Here is a 17,542-nt window from a genome sequence, read left to right as displayed (position 1 = left end):
AAGTGCAAAGAAAGCGACTCTGTCGCCAAAGTGAGACTGCCACCAATAATACACAAGTGAGACAAGCACATCGGCAAAAAGAAACCTCCGAGGAGAGAAAAACTTGCTTGGCAACTGATCGACAAAGGAGGTGAACTGGTCGGCAAAATGAAACCGACGAGGAGCTGCTAATACACAAACAATGTGATTGATTGATTTAGTGCCAGAATTCATGGTTTTGTAGGAGTCTGTGCTTTTTAACAGCACGGGCTTACAGAGCTACTATTAAATAAAAAGGTTAGCCAAAATAGCATTGTTGTTTTCATTTTGTATTTTTAGTGATGTGACACACATACGATATGTTTAGTCTGTTTTCTGTTTCCATAAAAAAATTAGAGCTTTTCTTTAATTACTTTCTAGTGTAGACCAAGTAGCAAATCAATATTGATTTGTAGACCCATGTTTCTTCCAAAATGCTGACCTGGAATTCACATGAATGCAATAAAATAGGAAGGTATGACATTTCAAGTGTTAACTGTGAAATTTCCCACCGCTCATTAATGCAGCAAAATAAGTGATTGCATCTGTAAGGCAATTATTAACTGGAAACCATGCCGATTTCAGCTTCGGCCTTAAAGATGTATACAAAAATAATGAAGAAAAGCAAAAGAATAAATCAACATCAAGGCAAAGCCTGGGCTAAAACATGACATTTACTTTGTCTAGGCACAAGTTTTACATTTGGCAAACGAATAAAGAATATTTTAATGGATTATTTATTTATTAAAAGTAATGCACTGCATTTTTGGACACTTTAAATAAAAACACTTATCCACTTCACAACAACCTTTAGTTAACTGTGTGTGTCCTCATTTGTCCAGCTCATCCACGGGTTCATTGTCAGCAGTTCTAGGTTCAAGAGGCATTCCCAGAAGTAACTAGGGAGTGTAGAGCTGAACTGGACCGTGACAGTCATTCATTAATTCCAACTTAGTCAAAGCAATTAAAACAAAGCAGAACTCCATTCATGCCATCCTCTTCATTGCCTGTGTAGCAAAATTTTCCTAGGATTTTGTAGTTCCAGTAACAGAAGTTCAGGCAGACCATATCATGACTAGGTCATCTGGGCCCTTGTTGTTTTGGGCATGGACATGACTTCTCTCCTTTATTGAAGTTGAACACTGCATTAAGCCTTTCCAGATCACTTTGTTGGGGTGCCAATTTTTAGACTGGAATGCTATGTTGTTTCCCCATTATTACTCAACAACTTGCCAAGACCTTGTAGTGCCCTATCAAACCCCATCTCCTTCTACTTACATTTGCCTTTAAATTTGATAGATTGCTAAGTGGAAATAATAAGCATTTTTTGTTGTGTTGTCGTCTTCCAACATAGACAAATTTTGAGGTCCATCTCATACTTAAGATCAAGAGCAAGTCTCATTATTGCCATATAGATATGAGCACTTCATATCCTTTAATCATTGCCACACTGATATTTCTCTTTGTGTTCATTCATAGGGCTTCAATGACCCTTTTCAAAGAGAAACACAAGAAGCTAATTCTCACCCTGGGATCACATTTTCTCCAGGTCTTACTTGTCTTTCTGAGTGGATGAGTAGTAATTTTTTCAAACTAAATAAGGAGAAAACAGAAATGTTAGTTGTTGGCATTAGAAAGAAAATTAATCCATTAGGCTTAAATGTAAAGATGGAGGTAAAGAATTTTGGGGTAATTATTGATTGTGACCTAAATTTTAAATTGCATATTAATCAGCTTACCAGGACAGAATTATTTCACTTAAGGAATATAGAAAAAGTTAGATCCCTTATAACTTTGCAAGATGCTGAAAAATTAGTTCACACTTTTGTTTTTAGTCGACTAGATTTCTGTAATGCACTTCTTTCAGGACTACCCAACTAGTGCAGAATGCAGTTGTCAGAATCTTAACTAGGAAAAGAAAATCGGAGCACATCTGTCCAGTTTGAATGTCATTACATTGGTTACCTGTGCTTTTTGTGCTGTTCAGAATTTCTTTTGAAATATTGCTTGTGGTTTACAAAGCCTCAAATAATCTCGCTCCACCCTCTATTTCGGAATGCCCGTCACATTACACTCCAAATCTTTACCTTAGTTCTTCAAATGAGGGTCTGCTTATAATTCCATGAGCTAAACTTAAAAGAATTGGTGAGGCAGCCTTCTGCTGTTATACACATAAAATCTGGAATAGCTTACCAATAGAAATTCGCCAGGCTAATACAGTGAAGCACTTTAAATAACTGCTAAAAATCCATTATTTTAACATGGCTTTCTCATAGAAACATTTTGTGTACACCTGATAAACTTTACAGGCAGTCCCCGGGTTATGTACGAGATAGGGACTGTAGGTTTATACTTAAGTTGAATTTATATGTAAGTCAGAACAGGTACATAAATTTAATAAATGCTATTGTTGATAGACTGTAACCAAGTGCTCTGCCAACGAATGATGGAGTTTCACCTCTCTCTGACCTTTTTATTTCTAATTTATTTTCAATGGTAATGGTTTTTCTCTTCTTTACTGTATTACCAGCACTTGCATCAGATTTGTGTTTCAGAGACATTCTTGAAGGGTGAAGACAAAAGGTTAAGATGAGCTCTTCTGCACAGCACTGTTCACGCTAGGAAGCCACCAATCGCCAGCACGTCTGATATACTGAACGAGAGACAACTTCCTGCTATGTACGTAACAGTACAAGCAGGCTTACTATTGAGAATGAATGGGGGCATCGAGGGGCAGTTCATCACCAGCCCACCTCACAGTCACCTCCACTACAATATGCTGCCTGCAGTTTACACCCACCCAGAACGAATGGCACAGCCGTGTGTAGTGGGTGGGCAGTGAAACCGTTTGCCGCCGGGAGCTGCTCGAGAGACACTACACTGCACAAGCAGGGAAATCGCCCCCCTCCAGCCTCCATCCAGCCACTGCTTGCAGCGTCCCCAGGCCGAAGATGACGGAGCGGCAGTTACTGAGGCGCATGTGTTGCAGCTGTGGCCCCATTCGTAAGTCGTAGGTCAGATGTCAGTAACCTGGGGACTACCTGTATATGCATTGAATTACCATTTTCTTCATGGCTCCACAATCCATACTAATCCCTACTTTATCTGCTGTTCTTTTTTAGGTTTTCATGCAGTCCCTATATTAATGGATTGAAGGCCAGAGGTCCACATGACCATTATTATCTAATTCTTCCACGTGAAGCCTGAAAACCACTTAGATAATTTATGTTAGGTAGAATGCCCAGAGGGGTCTTGTAGCCTTGGAACCCCTGCAGATTTGTTTTTTTTTTTCTCCAGTCCATCTTGTTTTTTTTTTTTTTTGTATTCCTGGCTCTTGGACCCTACTTTATTCTTTTTTAGTTAGTATTGCCTAATCGTTTTATGAACTTTTCTTTCTTCATTTTGTAAAGCACTTTGAGGTACACCATTTGTATGAAAATGTGCTATATAAATAAATGTTGTTTTTGTCTTAATGACCAATTGACTTTTTTTTATCTGTTTCTTAATCTTCTTTATTGACAGCTTTTCTTATGTACTCTTACCTTTTTTCCTTCATCTGCCCTGGCTTTGTTCCCTCCTTCCTCTCCTATACATGTTACCTGCTTTTTTCTTTTCAGTTGCACACTTGATGAAGTCTATACAGTACAATTAAATGTTATTTACCTGCTTTTTTTAAGCTTAGAAATAACCTTTAACTTTTTTCCTATATAAATTTTAATGTTTATGACTCAGATATTACCATCTGCAGTGTACTAATGGAGAAGTAAGCGTATGCTTTTGCTATAGTAATTAACACATTTGGTTTATTCATGCTCCATTCTGAAGAAGCACTAAGGCCAAACGCTTTTACAGTCAGTCCAGTTTAGCTAAGTTTAATATAGCACCTTTCATAATAAACTGCTTTATACTGTCATGCCCTATCCTTAAAAGGTTCCTTCGCTGCATTTATTTGGAAAAGCAGGAACATTCAGGAAAAATGCTCACTGTGCTGTACACTCTCCAATTAGATCAGTACTGCGCCCTACAAACACTGGGTGAAATTTCTGGATGGCTTTCAACGTAAACACGTCAACCTTGAACAAGTCATATATCTGCTTTTCTTTGGGTAAGATATTAAAAAAACAAGGTCTTTTAGCTCAGTAAGTGCCTCTGGAGTAGTAATTTATGCATCATTCTCATCCTAGTGTCTGTAAAGTGCTTTGGGATTTCTTTAGACATAAAGGTTTTAATATAAAATGGAAACATTAAAAGGCAGTATGCATTATCACAAATATGTTAACATGGACTACTTTAGGGGATTTTATTGGAAACAGGAGGTTATTTTCAGCTTACAGTGAAATCTGCATTAGTAAAATATGAGTATGATGTCATTAGGCTAGAGAAAAATATCATTAGTGTTTAGACTCTGCTGCTCTGCTTAAAATGTAGAACGAACACTGATAAAGTCATAATGAAGAATTTAGTTGGCACTGCTCAATGCAGCACATCAAGGCCTCCTGGGCTATCAGCAGCCACTAAAGAAGCTTAAATGCTTCATTCTGAGTAAACAAAAACTAAGACGAGAGATGATATCCTTCAAACCTCCTTAGGGAATCACTAAGGCTGACTCAATCCGTTACAGTACAGTTTACTAAATGCTCATGGAAGAAGGACTGGAATGTTTGTAACAATAGGTTTTATTTTTAAACACTAAAAGAATTATTTTTTAAGCTAAAAAAGGATTCATGTTAAGTCAGATCAAAGGAATCATTCTAGGAAATGTGGTGAATGGAAAAGCAGACAATACAGTTTAAAAATCAATGGAAACATAGACAATACGATTGGACAGTCGATAGAAATGTAGACAATCAGTCAGTCGGTCTTTAGTAAAACTTCTTATATGAGGCAGGAAAGGCACACCTCTTCAAAAAGAAAGCACATTCATGACATTTGCCTTCTCTTTTATGTGTCAACGATACAAAATAAGGCTGGAAATGTTTTTCTAGCTAGTTTGTTTGTTTAATTCTAAACAAAATATAATGATATTCCTAACCTAACGTCTTTCCTGCTTTAATCACTAAAACAGAACATAGGGAAGTTAAATCTGAATTATGTATTTGGTGGCAGAAATTAAAAAGTACATAAAGTATATATATATATGTTAGTGAAAATTTTAGAAAATTGTCTTAAACAAAGGTATCTGAGAAAATCCAGATTTTTATAAAGAAAAGCACTCTTAAAAGTGAAAAGCCAAACTGGTTGTTTAAACTTTGTATTATCTATATAAATAAAAATGTAATACCATCTGTCGGTCTTTTGAATTTTTGTCTTGGTTTTAATTTTATTTATCTGTTTTACGGTTTAGGAGCCTCATCTGTGCCCTCAAATCACATCTTGTGTGTGTTTTTTTGTTTGTATGTATGTTTTTTGTCAATCACACAAAAATGGCTAAACCAATTTTTACTCTTAATTCAACTCAAAATATAGGTTACATAGTGTTTCCAAAATTTCTTCAGGGAATGGTTTGTAATGGGAAACAACAAAGAATTGCATCACTCTAAAATGAGTTGAAATTTTGCATGCATTTTACTGTTGATGCAACTTAAAAACTTTCAAAAGTTCAAAAACTGAATTATTATGCCAAAGCAGTTCAGCCAGTGGTAATGAATGTGGCATGTTGTTTAGGTTTGGTCCTACTTACAGCAATGTTTGCCATTCCACATCACTGATTCAATGCAAATGATGGTGGGCTGAGAGGAACCTTTGGTATGATGTGACGGGGACCGACACAAAAATTGTGCTTCACTTAAAAACAGATGTCTACCCTCACAAAATCTTGTATTTATGATATTGTTCATGTAGTTTAAAATATGGGCTGTATTAAATTTCAAGAATTTCACTGGGGAGTCATAATGTGAGGTCCAACACCAGAAAACCACATATTACTCAAAAACAGATGCATGGATGTACAAGAAATTTTGAATTTATATTTCATTTAACCCAAAACTTTCATTATGAAAAGGGATTCAGTAGGGGGAACAACACAAACACTGGAAGGCTGGCCCAGTTTACCTGCCATATCAATGATGTAATTTTTTAGCAAGCCATCCATTTGATTAATATGTGATTAAACATCTATTTGTGAAACCACAGTAAACCAGGAAATACAAAGAAGTACTGTTTATGGTTCCAAATCAGAAAGAAGTTATTGAGAGACAATTTGAGAGGTAGTGTAGATGATGGATAGGACACTTGTATTTCTGCCAGCACTGACAAAATGGTCAACATGAAAAGCATGTAAATATTTGCTTTCTTACCTTGAGCCATTATACAAATATACCTGGGCAATGCTGGGTACTTCTCCTAGTTAATTATATTTATATTTCTCATTTCTTGACTCTCCTTCTTACTGAAGAAGTTCACCCGCACCATACTAAATACCAAGGGCCTGAGCCTGTCTTCACTCAACAAACAAAACACTCACTATTATGGAACCAATTTAGAGATTCCGAATAGCCTGACATTATATCAGTTTCTAAATCTAACTGAAGCTAAGAGGCAGCCCAGAGGTGCAGTGTGTCTACGTCACCACTACAGAGATCCATTTTCAGTCCTGGCTACAGTTTTTCTGGAATTTGCATGTTCTTCCCATGTTGGTATGGATAAGAGCTATGTAAGTCTCTTTGTGCTGCTTGGTAGTTACAAAATATGTATCTGCCTATGGTAATGTCTAATAAAGTACAGTATTGTGTACAAATTAAGATTTCCACTGCAGACATATCAGGTAAGGAAGACTGAGTCGTCAGGGTAGGGTAATAATACTCACTTATCATTGCATCGGAGAGTGGTGACATGTGTTTAAACAAACGTAAGCAAGAATATCACTGTTCTCCAAATAAGTGACAATAATCCATCCATCCATTATTCAACCTGCTATATCCTAACTACAGGGTCACGGGGGTCTGCTGGAGCCAATCCCAGCCAACACAGGGTGCAAGGCAGGAAACAAAGCCCGGGCAGGGCGCCACCGCATCCGCAGCGTGACAATAATGATCCTATAAATTTATAAACCTCTAAAATAAACAAGATTGTTTTTAACTTCTTAACAAAATTCTCTAACAGGAACATAATGAGCATATGCTTTTATAGAATTCAGAAAGTATCATATGAAAGAAACAGCTTCTAGGTGGGGAGGCTGAATAAGGAGTTTCTATCGAAGAGTCAGAAGACAAACATTATAACAAATATTTCTTACAAAATTTTTACGTGTACATTATATCCCTATAATGTACTTGAAACAGTTGACTAGCTATTAACACAACTATACTCTTGGTAACTACTGTCTGATTGTAGTTGCAAAATATTATGAGTGATGTTTCATACATGAAACAGGTTTTGCCATGGATGGGGTTATTAAATGCTTATAAAGGACCCTCTCAAAAGATAAGGTCACTTAAGACTGAAAATTACACTGTAAGAAAACAACAAGAGCCAAAGTCCTAGTCGAGGAAGAACCCCGTTTAAATGCTGTCAGGCGAAGAGATATACAGTATGAGAGAAACTGTCAGAATTTAAAGTACTATGGTGTTGTACCGTGTTAGCCATTATGAATGTAGAGAAAAGCTAAGCAAAATGACACCTTTTGTTGGCTAACTAAAAGGATTACGATATACAAGCTTTCGAGGTAACTCAGGCTCCGGCAAGATGTAATAATTATATCTGTAGGTATCGGCTTCAAAAGCTTTGTTGTGAAAAACTGAGATTTGGAACTTTGTGTTATTTGTGCATCTTTATTTTGTAAAATTCTATTTATTTATACTCATTTTTTTATTTTATTTTTTGGAAATAGCAGAATTTGCACATTATTTTATATTTTGTCTGTCTTATTACAACATTTCTAAAAAATAAATCCTTTATTATGTTTACTCAGTACTTGAGTAGTTTTTTCACCAAGTATTCTCAATTGAATGTTTTGAAGGTTGGAGGTTCTGGAGGCACAATTATTATTGAAAACTAATCCCCAAAAAAGAGGGGTTGCATGGATTGCACAATGTCAAACAGACTGAATGCTTTAATGTTAAGGAGTACCTTGAGCATGGGAAAGCTGCTATATAAATAACATGTATTATTATTATTATTATTATTATTATTATTATTATTATTAATAATAATAATAATAATAATAATAATAATAATAATGTGCATATTGTTGCCAGCATCTTCAAGGAGAGAGATTGTGAACTGGAAAGGTTATTGAGAGGTTGGGAAGAAAGCAGAGAGAAAAAAGAAACATTACAGACCTTCAAAACACACCTAAGTTAAAGACAGAACAAAAAGTGGAGACAGAGATAGTGAAACTAGACCTTAGAGACTGGAATGAGCAGAACCCTGGGTCCTCAAAAGGATCCATGAAAGGTTGCCATCAATGCTTACGACAGGGTATGAGTGTCATTATGGACAAAGATCCAAGAGATTGTTCAGCCTTGTACCAAATATATAAGTTGGAGATTCATAGAGGGGATAAATCATGGGCACAAGTCATGAGACCAATGATATAATATATGCCAAAAGGGGCACAAAATCTGCTGTGTGTAAAGGTAGAATACTTACTTACAAGTCAGTTATGGTAATCAGGGATTATACATTAGTCCAATGTACATATATAAGGGGGTGAGGGGTTAAAGGAATTATGGGGATTATAAAGTTAAGGAAACAAGCCATATTTATTTTTAAAAAAAGCTAATTTCATGCAGAATGACAAGGAAACAGCAGTCTACAAACAAAGATTGAATATTTAATTTACACAATGAGAGGGCAATAGGCATGAAAGGCCAACCCTGCCCAGCACCTTTGAAGATCTGAAAAGGACTGGAAATATTAGAAGTTATAACAACTCCAACATGGATGGGGATAATGGACTTTTAATCATATTGACAAATCCCTCCTCAGGTACCATAGAGTTTAAAACTTGTAAGAGGAAGCTACAGCTTAGACGGCTGAAGACTTTTCAGAATCAAGGGCCAGTAGAATTGTTGGGTTGGAGCCATGACTGTTATGTGTAGGAGACATCACATGTTAATTGTTCCTTGACTTGACCAGGCAAATCTAATTTGGGCAAAGTTGATTAATTTGAGGATTACCAACTGATGACACCTCACTATCCTTTTGGTCAGTAATTTTGTAGTTTACTAGCAAAATCAGATGATAAATACCACAATCTCCAGTGTCTATACTCTGTTTTAAAAGTAGGGTGATTAAAGCTGAGAGAAAAGAGTGAGGAATCAGCTATAGTTTAAAATGGAGGCACATTTGCTCATGGATTGAGATGAGCAGGGAATGTGCTGTCTACAAGCGGGTGATATGATTCACAGCACACAAAAATAGAAAAAAGGCCTGAGGCCTTCAAAATCGGGCCAAAAAGCAGGCCAGACTCCCTACTGGCCTGGCCTGATAAAACTCACCCCAGGCAGCCTGACTGCCTACTCCAGTGGCTGGTTGTGGTCTACACCTGCCAAAGGAACTTCGGTTCCAAATGTGTTTAAATACACTTAAATATTTCAGCAGTATAAATTGTCTCTCAAGGGAAAGTGAAAAGCCATGAAGAAAAAAAAAACAATCTCCCAAGAATCTTTATAAATAAAAACATTTATTAACAAGAAAAAAATATATCAAAGCTTAAAAAGCAGCAAAATGATTTGCCTAAAAGGCAATCCAAAGCAAACAAACCCCAAAATGAAATTCAGGGAATATACCAATTAACAGAAAGAAAAGAAAAAACAGCAAAGAAAACAGGATAGCACTGTTCAAAGAAAATCCTCCAAAGTATTTTCCATGAACTGCAGGGGTTTGCTTTTTCAGTCTGAATATAAAGACTGGAGGTAGGAACCTAACAATGAGATTAAGGTGGTCCTGCCTTTTGGGGGTCCAACTACAAAACAGAAGGAATATAAAAGGACAAAAATACCCCCATAGAAGCTAAATAACAGACAAAATACAACTGACTGAGAATACATAATTGGACACAAAATACGAACAACAATATTAACATTAGTATTTAAAGAATCAAAAATGAACATAAAACACATAAAAAAGACATTTAAATATTAGCCATGGGATGAATCTTGGCTTAAACATTACAAGGGGAAGGTGTTTATCTAGAAAAGGGGCCAATGTAAATATGCAACCATGACCAAAATAATTTCAAGGTCTTTTAAATGTAAGATCTGAATAGTAATAAAATGTATGGAGGGAAGACAGATTGATGTGGTGTAGAGTAATATATGGAGCAGAAGGCAATTTTCCTTCTGTGCTAGCTCATTCAGTATGCAGCAAAAGTGCTGCCATGCTATATAAAATATTAACTTGCAGGCTGATGTAGAATGGGATAGCCATGCTATGTGTTTTTGAATTACGTAACACTAAAACAAATAATTGAGAATACCAACCCTCCTGATACCAACAAGGGCCCATGCTTATTTCATGACATAATATTGAAATCAAACAGAGAGTGAGAAACGAGAAAGAGTGCAAAAACTGTTAAAGGAGAAAAATCAAAAAGACAGCTTTAGGGACATACCCTGCTACAATTCTGCAGAGCACCATGCAAATCAGTGTTATCTCAGGCAATGTTTTGACTGTTTGATTACATAATTTTTCTACTCCATGGTTTGGTTTTTACAATAGAGCAGTGTGTTTTTCTTTGTTATATTTGATCATTTTACAATGGTCCATGTCCTTACTCATGTGCAACAAAAATTGATCTCCAGTGAGTCTCACTTCTTCTCATGGGCATTTGGACATCACCCATCCAGACAGAAAGAGTGAGTAAACAGAAGGAGGCAAATATTTAATGGAGGCTTTTAAGATGAGCTTGAGTGGCTGTCCGCATGCAGATAGTGAAGAGGCCAATACTAGGAATTGTATATCACTCCTTTAGGACAGTTAGAGCGTCCATTAGACTTTACCTAATTGACCTCTGGACTGCAGCCTTTCTTAGCTTTGTCTACCCTGCCTGCATTTCTGAGCTATACATTGTGAAATGATCAGACTTGACACACTTAAAAAAAGGTTTGGGGCAGCCACCCATATAATTTCCCTGGCTGCATTGGGTTTTGAAAATCAAGGCAGATGTGTCCTTGATGGAGTCCAAAACAAGACTGTGGGTTCTTGGAAAGAAGTCAGCTTTTAAATGCCAAAAGGGGAAGTGATGTAGTGGGCCCGGAAGACATGTGTATCCGGGTGCCGAAACCAGAAGCGATGCTCTTCTGGGCATCTGAACCGGAAGAGATGCTCTTCTGGGTGCCGGAACCGGAAGTGAGGTCTTCAGGATTGAATCAGACAGGTTTTCCCGTTTTTGGTCTGCAGAGACAACAGAAGAATGTTTAGTGCAACCTGCCACCCCCTGCCCTGGTATGGAATTACCTTCACTTGGTCCATACAACATTTTCCTACTTGCACGTGCGTGACAACATCTAAAATGAAATATTAACTTTTTTCAGAAGTGACTAGAACAACATACGGTATAGTATCACATTCCAAACCTGTGAATTCAGTGTCTGTTTCATTTGCAAAAAGACACAGCCCTAAATCTATGCCACCATCTACCCAATGCAAGCAATTTCTTACTCTCACTGTATCTATGACTGGCCTGCAATTGCGTTAACTTCTTCCCTGCCAGACTTATGAACATATGCCAAAGCTTCCATGAAGGCATTCGGCAACAGAAGTAGAGCTCAGTAAACAGACGTGAAAATATGAACACTAGATTTTATAATGTAATCTCAAAACTCAGACTGGGCTGATTTTACCTGAAACCCAATATTCATCAACAGGACAGCCTAATTAATGTAGGCTAATCCATCAATATTGCCACTTTAACCTTTACCCTGCTGTTCTAAAAGGTCTTTGGTTTATTCTCTAATCAATAATGCTATCTTTAAGGTTCGTTATCCATCATGCACTCCATTTTTTAATTGTATGTACTGTATGCACTTTAAGGTATATGACTCACTACCCTCTGGCAAGCAGCTACATTAAATTTCTTAAAGTATGTGATAGTAATTTCAAGGTTTATGTTCCTTCTTTAAAAGGAACTGGTAAGTAAAGTAAGGACTAGGGTTATTCATAAACCAATGAAAGGAGTTGATGTTTGTAGAATAATTTCTCCAGAAGGTTTTTTTTTGTCCATTAGGGATAGCTTGCTTCCTTGTGAAATTTTGGTCTGATTGTGAAACATTTATAGGTCACTCTATTCTGAGCATTTTATTTGTATTGTTACTCCATATGTACTCTTGCGCAGGGTTCTTAACTGGTGTAAAGGACAGCAAGTAAGAGCTGCTGTCCTGACAAAGATGGTTCAAGCCAGTAAATGGACAAGATGGAAGGCAGGGCATCCCCTGCCTCAACCAGATTGTTTGAAGGTGGCAATACCACAATGGAGATATTGGTGTCCTGGAAGGGTTTAGTCAAGGATCCTTACCTAGCCAGGAAGCCAACATGTTTCAATGAAAGGGGAGATAACTTATGTGACTTATTCACTCCCTCTAGACCCTAGATGGCAGTATCCCTGGACTATGGTACCTGTATGGACACCCACAAGGCATGCTGGGAACTGTAATTTCATGGACCATCCCTGTTAGGTCCTGGAGATGCTGCCAGAAGGTGCTTTAGGGACTTGTGCTCCCGACTTTTGTGGGGCTTTGACTTGATCCGGAAGTACTTTCAATGGACAATTCACTGGTGCAGGAAGCACTTCTGGGTCTTGTATAAGAGGAGCAACTCTGCCTCACTCGAATAGAGTGGAATTAGGAGAGAAGCTGGGCAAAACTTGTTGGGGAGAAGTGTATGAGAGAAAAGAAAGAAAAGAAAGAATTGCACTTCTGTACTGTGATGTGTTAAGAAAAAGAAACCTGTTAAAAGCATTTTGAACCTGAGACTGTGTATGTGAGATTGTATTTGGGGTGATGCAACACCCTATCATGGTCAAACTTAGGCACAGTGTGGTGTAGTGGTTAAGGCTTTGCACTTCAAATCCTCAGGTTGTGGGTTCAAAGGCGCCCACTGATACTGTGTGGTCCTGTGCAAGTCACTTCACTCACTTGTCCTCCAATTGGAAAACCAAAAGTGATGTAACCAATTGTATCATAAATGTTGTAAGTCACCTTGGATAAAGGCATCAGCCAAATAAATAAAGGTAAACTGGCTAGCAATTAGTAAACAATAATAAAAAAAACAGATAAAAGCACTAAGATAGAATTCCGATAAAATTCTAGTTGGATTAGGAAGTTTACTGAACATTCTAGTAGTAAGTAGGAGTTTCCATTTTGATTACAGTCTCAGCAGAAACTTAAGAAAAGATGATGAAAAGCCACCATTATCAGACATTTCTCAGTATCTTAAGCTAACAAGTGAATCTGAACAGCTGAAGTTAAAGGATCAGCAGACAGAAAGAACATCTGTCTTTGATGTCCTTGTTGAAAAAGGCAAAGAAAGATCTCAAGAAACCACCAGAACAGTGAACAGATGATCCAGTCTTCAAAAAAAATTTGTCAACTGTCGGCACACATGACGGCAGTGAACAACACAGCTGAAGGAGGAATGAGTCACATCAAAATGTACATTGATGTACTAACAAAGGGCGAGGAACAGAAACAGTTAATTCTTCAACGGGTTGCAAACCATTACAAGAATTTTCTAACTTCATTAAAGATGGTGCTAAGTGCGGAACAGTTGTCTACTGTGCTGTTCTTGTGGCTTGAAAACTGCCAAATGGAGTGACCTCTAAATATTTGTTTTCATATAAAATTGTGTGTGTGTATTATAAATATGATGGAGAACTTTAATCTGTTTTTGGAACACCCTAGTCAGAACCAGGTTAAAGAAAACATTGTTTGTTTTAGCATGTATACAAAGTAAACCTTATAGATAAACTATCAATATGCTTTGTGGATTAAAAAAAAACCTACTCAACAGTCTAAAGCAGAAAAAAGTATGGAAATACTGACCTAAATTGGTGGACTAGAGAAAGAGAGTGTAAAAGAAAAAGAGAGAGAGAGATCTTCAGTAGTTTTGCTTGCAGTGCCTAGTAGTTAAATGGAAAGAAGTCCTTCTGCCTGCTTTCACTGTCAGTGCAGTAACATGTAATTCTGTACCTGAATTTAACAAATCATAAGTGATTAATGTAATCAAAATTGCAGATGATTTTGACAATGGAAATGTAAAGGAAAAAATGCTTTAAGTGTACTTGGGGAACATGAAAGAAATCAAGAAACAGAAAGTTAAAAACAAATATGTTTGGCAAACAGATGTTGGTGTTACTAAACTTCTCACTGCCACTGACATGACAATGAGCAATGCATATGAAATGTGTCATCAATATCAATTCATTTTTATTATTTTTACTTACAAAATGCAGTTGGATTACTTGTCACTTGTTTCATGTGGCACACATCATGTCGTTATTGTTATGTTAAAAACCGTTTCAATTGGCCTCACGTTGGTTATGTAAATACCATAATGCCAGCATAGTCTACTTGAACTTAGTCTCAAAAACTTGAAGAAATGTATTCTGTTGTTTTTTTTTCTCCAGATTCATGATTTGAAATCTGATCTTGTGTTTTTCTTTGGAATTTAGAAGTAAGTGTGCCAAACCTAGGCTTAATTGAGTCAAAATATACAAGATATGCAAAAATCTAATATCTGCACCAGTTCTAACAAATAAAAATAAAAGATCTGTGAGAAACAGATTCAAACAAAATATAATCATGGATCTAAGTTCTGACATTAAAAGCAACCAAAGAAATGGCTCAGAAACCCTTTAAGAGTAAACATTCAGTTGAGAGAACCACCCTGGAGTACATTAAAAGGAATAATATCAAGAACAATGATGTTAATTGATATACAAGGAAGAGTGAGAAATATACCACAGAGAGAGAGATGTAAAAAAATGTGCATATTTTGAATGCATTTTCAGATAGACTCAAATTAATTATAATAATAAGGGCAGCTAATTGTGTCATAGTAATAATTGCTTTTGTCTGGGATGTTAAACTTTAAATCACAAAGCTTCTGAGTTAATCTCCACCACTATGACATGGCATGATCCTGAGAAAATCAATTAAGCTGTCCATGCTTACAATTGTGATTAGATGTTCTTCCAGTTATTATTAAGTTGGTATAAATAATGTATCTTTAGCCCTTTAAGAATTAAGAGATAGTTCCAAAACTCTGCAATTTACTGTAGATAAAGAGCACTTTTTAGCCATACTGTAAGTTTATTTTTGATTGCTAGAAGACAAAACAGGACTCAAAAGATTTTTGCAGCCTTACCTGACATACAAAAAAAAAATCAGCTACCCCACTTATTATGCTGATGCTAGGATTTTACTATGAGCAAATGTCAAAATCATCAAAAAAATGTCAATGTCAATGTCAATTTATTTATATAGCACATTTAAAACAACATAGGAATGCTGTGGCCAAGGTACTTTACAGTAATAGAATAAAAGAAAACAACAAATAACATAAATAGAAATAAAATATATGAACTTAAATAAAATAAATAATAAATAGAAGTAATGTTATATAATCACAATGAAGAAACCATCAGTATTACTGAAGGTCACAGAATGCAAGTGAATAGAAATGAGTCCTTAATCTTATTTTGAACAGTTCAATTGTAGACGACTCCTTTATGTAAGAAAAAAGGCTGCAAAAGCCCTGTCCCCCTTAGTTTTACACTTGGTAAGAGGGACAACAAGAGATAACTGACCAGAAGATCTAAGCACTCTAGATGGCTGGTGTAAAACACACAATTTGGATAAATAGACAGGAGCAAGCCCATGTAAAGATTTAAAAACAAGCAATAAGATTTTTAAAATCAATTTGAAAACTGACAGACAGCCAGTGTAAAGAAGCTAAAATAGGAGAAACAGAGTCATACTTTCTTGCCCCAACCAGAAAGCAAGTGGCAGCATTCTTGAGATGGAGAAATTAAATCCGGTGTCCAGCGCCCATGAACCAAGAATGGAGTGCTGTGCATGAGAAGATGGGTCATAGACGAATTGCAGGCATCGGGAATCCAAGCTCTGGGATTTGAGTCGGTGTTGTGTAACAGCAATTCCGGCTCTTTTTCCACGACGGTGGCGGGTGCGTTTGTGCCTCCGAGGGGCATTCAACTCACTGATACAGGTAAACACCGGCGTCCTGGTGAAGAAGTCAGGAGATAAATAAAACAAAAGTGGAGGTTTACATAATATCCCATTAGGAGATGAAAATTGAGAGGAAAGCAAGCCAGAAAATATGTTAAGTAAGGAATCACGATCGTAGGACATTGGCCATTGGGATAAACTAAAATATAAAAACAAAGTTAAAGCATAGCGAGACGAGCAGACGGCCAGCTACACCAGTCGGCGGCATCTTGGTCTATATATTGCTTAAATAATCCTTCCTAAAACACAACCACCAAAATAAATATTCAATAAAAACTTTTATTCAACCAGAATCAACTGAAAATAATGAAACAAATGAAACAAAAACAGGGAGAACTGAGTTGAAAGCAATGCCACAGCTGAGAGCTACAGCCAAGCCTCATTCCTATTTCACTTTCAGAAGGGTGTTCTGCTACAACTGATAAGGGAAATTGGCTAACTAGAAATCCCATCCCCTTATTAAATAAACTAAAGAACAAAACAAGGCACTTGAAATAAATGAAAGGAAAATAAAAAAGGGCAAAACCAGTAAGGGGAAAAATGTGTGATCATGAACAGGGACACCACCAAACCTTGACAATTGAAGTCTGCTATTTATAACTTGGCATGCAGACTATCTACAACAGGGGTGGATGCTGTTACCTAATTGCTCTTCTCTTCTCTTACCTCTGCAAAAAAAAAAAAACAAAACACAATTGATGGACTTGTCTACAATGATGTCACTAATGGTTTCTGGTCTATTGAGCTGGCCTCCTCACTTTCATCACATTTAAAACCACATCCACTGCCATTCACGTTTTGGACATCACGTCTGTAAAGATGTTTCTTTTTTTGAAAAACAATATACAAGGTAGACTTCGGTGCCCCAACTCTTCATATTCTGTTTTTGTTTATTTTCTTACAATGGTTATTTTTAGTAAGTGATGTCAGTCAAAAACTGAACGAGAATTTCTCTTAGTCTTACTACCGGTTAGCCTGAAGTAATCTTATACTGTATATAAACATCTATGCGTGGAAGTGTGTGTGTCTGTCTGTCCAGTCTGGAAGTGTGAGGCTACAACATGAAGCTCAAAAAAAGCGGCTCTGTCGCCAAAGTGAAACCGCCGCCGCTAACACACAAGTGAGGAGAGCACGTCGGCAAAATGAAACTGATGAGGAGCTGCTAATGCACAATCGATGCAATTGATTGATTGAAGTGTCAGAATCCATAGTTTCTTGGAGTCCAGGCTTTTTACAGCACGGGTTTACAGAGCTAGCTTTAAGTATAATATCACTGTGAACATGAGAGTTCCCAAACACACAATGCCTCACACATTCAATAAATTTACATGTACACA

The sequence above is a fragment of the Polypterus senegalus genome, chromosome 7, assembly GCF_016835505.1.
Source record: "Polypterus senegalus isolate Bchr_013 chromosome 7, ASM1683550v1, whole genome shotgun sequence".
Lineage (NCBI taxonomy): Eukaryota > Metazoa > Chordata > Cladistia > Polypteriformes > Polypteridae > Polypterus > Polypterus senegalus.
Note: the sequence above shows the minus strand (reverse complement) of the source record.